General features: G+C 35.3%; 1 pseudogene; it reads right to left on the bottom strand.

Moving 5' to 3' along the window:
• Window positions 1–211: 211 nt before the first annotated feature.
• On the bottom strand, window positions 212–2,555 carry LOC107426249 (uncharacterized; annotated as a pseudogene).
• Window positions 2,556–2,785: the final 230 nt, after the last annotated feature.

The raw sequence follows: 2,785 nt of genomic DNA, 5'->3' as shown, positions 1-2,785 counted from the left end.
AGAGAATAAAAAAAATAAAATAAGTGAGCAAAATGAGAAAAAACGCATAAACAAATAAAAAAAAGCATAAATAAGAGGAATATTTAATATGTTTTTTTTATTATTATTAAAATATAATCAAATATAAAATATTTAATTAAATTTAATTGGCGTTATTTTTCATAAATAAAAATAATTAAAGATAATTTTCATAATAAATAATCAATTAAAATTCATATAAAAATAAATAATCAATTAGATAATTTAAAATAATAATGCACTATTTCAATAATTAAGAAGAAAACAGCAGCCGAATAGAGTCGGCAAAGGAAAATCTGATACAAGATACAAAGAGAGAAAATTTATTATGGTGCTGATCTCTAAGATGGGGTTCAGAACTTCTTGATGAATTCGTAAATGTGAGCGGTGACTTGGTCTGGTTTTTCTTGGTTGATAAAGTGACCCACTCCTTCCATTACAACCACTTCTTGCAAGAAGGGTACGTCTCTGTTGAACCCGCCATTGTGGATATATTCCTTGGTGCCCGGAATATTGTACACCATATCTTGATCCCCCACGATGAACTTCGCCGGCACTTTGATTTGTGCTCCAGTCCATGCTGCTGTGAGATCCCAAGTTCTGAGACCACAAACAAAATGATGAAATTGATATGAAAGTGAAATGGTTTAAGTATAGCATAAGCTTACTCATCCCCATATCTCCGTATTACTGTTGCCTAACATATTGTATACCAAAAAATAAAAGAAGAACCATATTGTATGATAAATTATAGTTTATGAGAACCATATTGTATGATAAATTATAGTTTATGTCATATTCAGTAAAAGTAGCTGTAAGAAAATGCATACAGATCATACGATCGATAATAGTTCAATCCTCCAGTGAAGCCGGTTTTGTCGAATTTGGTGGCATAGTAATCGATGTCATCTTCCGACAGCCAAGAGGGCAAGGTATCTGGAGCTTTAAACCTCTGAATCCTAATTCTTTGGATATGTATAGAGGACCTGGTCCAAAATTTGTTAAGAATTTCTCGAACAGTATTCTGGTATCTTGAGAAGCAAAATCTTTTTCAGCCTCTCCAGGTTCCTAAATTAAAGCACAATTCAATAATTAGTTTGTAACACAATTACTGAAATGATTTAACAAAGGAAAAAAGGAAGGGAAAGTCAACTTATATTACAATGAATTAAGAAAACAATTAAGCTTCCAAAGGAACAGAGAGATCTGAGATCTCAAAAACGCTTTGATTAGAAGCAACAACAAAAAAACCAATAGAAACAATAGGAATCGGAATAGGAATAGTAATCTATAAAGTAATATTTTGGGATTGACTAACCAGTTGCATTAATATTGATCAGCTTTTTTTATTTTTTTATTTTTTGCTGACAATATTGATCAGCTTAAACAACATAAGCCTTAGGCAGAGAATAATTGAGGCAGAACAATATATATGATTATATATATTATATAATCAATTAAAATTTTGGCAACTAGTAATATAAGAGAAAGCAATTTCTTAAACACCTGAAACCTGCCGAAACAGTAATCATCGCCAAACTGAGCTCTGAAGCCCTCAACAAATTTGACTGCTGGGTTCCTTGGGAAGTAAGGGACGCTCAAGTTAATGACGGCCTTGACCCTGTCGGGCCTGAACAAGCTGAAATACCACGCGATCGCAGCTCCCCAGTCGTGGCCCACCAAGAAGACCTGGTCGATACCCAGATGGTCAAGGAGGCCCACGAGATCGCCCACAGTGTATGGGGTAGTGTAGGGAACCGGAGATGGGGGGGCGTCGGAGTCGCCGAAGCCCCGGAGGTCCGGAGCAATAGCACGGTAACCGAGAGAGGAGAGGGAGAGAAGCTGGTGGCGCCACGAGTACCAGAGCTCCGGGAAGCCGTGAAGCAAGAGCACAGGCGGACCTGTTCCAATTGTGGCGATGTGCATGTTTATCCCATTTGTTTTAATCGTTGAGTGCTGTATCTTTTCCATTCTTTCTTCTTTCTGCTGAAGCTCTATTGAATGAGTAAACCGTTTCAGTTTAATAACTTAGTTCATTGCCATGTGAATGTGATATATATAACCCATTATTTTAAAATAAAAAAAATTTAATGATCTCTGATGGGTAAAGGAAATTATTTATTGCACAATCTATTCGGGTTCCACTAGGTAAGAAGGGTTAATATCATTGCACTTAAAAGATGATTACATTCTTCAAATTTAAAATATATCTCTTATTATATTTTATGCCAACATTTGTGAGATTTGTGTCTTAGAATATCTGCAATTGATCATAGTTTATGTGATATTGAAAGTTATCACTTGGTAGGTTTCCATGAAGCCAGTCTTGTTGAATTGAGCTACATAATCATTGATGTCATCTTCGGACAGCTAAGAGGGCAAGGCATCACTAGCTTTTAAAGCTCTTAAGCCATTGGGTATGGGTAGAGGAGGTGGACCAAACGATGTAAAGTTTTTATTGGACAGCGTTTTGATATCATAAAAAAGCAATATCCTCTTCAGCCTCTCCAGGTACTTAATAAGCGCAATTAGTTTGTAAGACTGGGATTAATTTTTGAATTAACCAGATTTCTCCTTTCTCATGCTTCGTTCTTCTTATTGGATTTGTTTCCCTTCTTTTTTCAAAGACAAGGAGTGCACTAAACGAAATTTCCAAATCGGGACAAATTTAAATTATCCGAAGGTGTTCCATTATAATATATACACTTGACTTGAACCACATTCATTGCTTTCAGCTGGTTCAACGATTTTTTTTTTTTTTAATCAT

This window comes from Ziziphus jujuba, chromosome 9 (genome assembly GCF_031755915.1).
Source record: "Ziziphus jujuba cultivar Dongzao chromosome 9, ASM3175591v1".
In the NCBI taxonomy this organism is placed as follows: Eukaryota; Viridiplantae; Streptophyta; class Magnoliopsida; order Rosales; family Rhamnaceae; genus Ziziphus; species Ziziphus jujuba.
The sequence above is the reverse complement of the archived record's forward strand: the minus strand, read 5'-3'. Positions and strand labels throughout refer to the sequence as shown.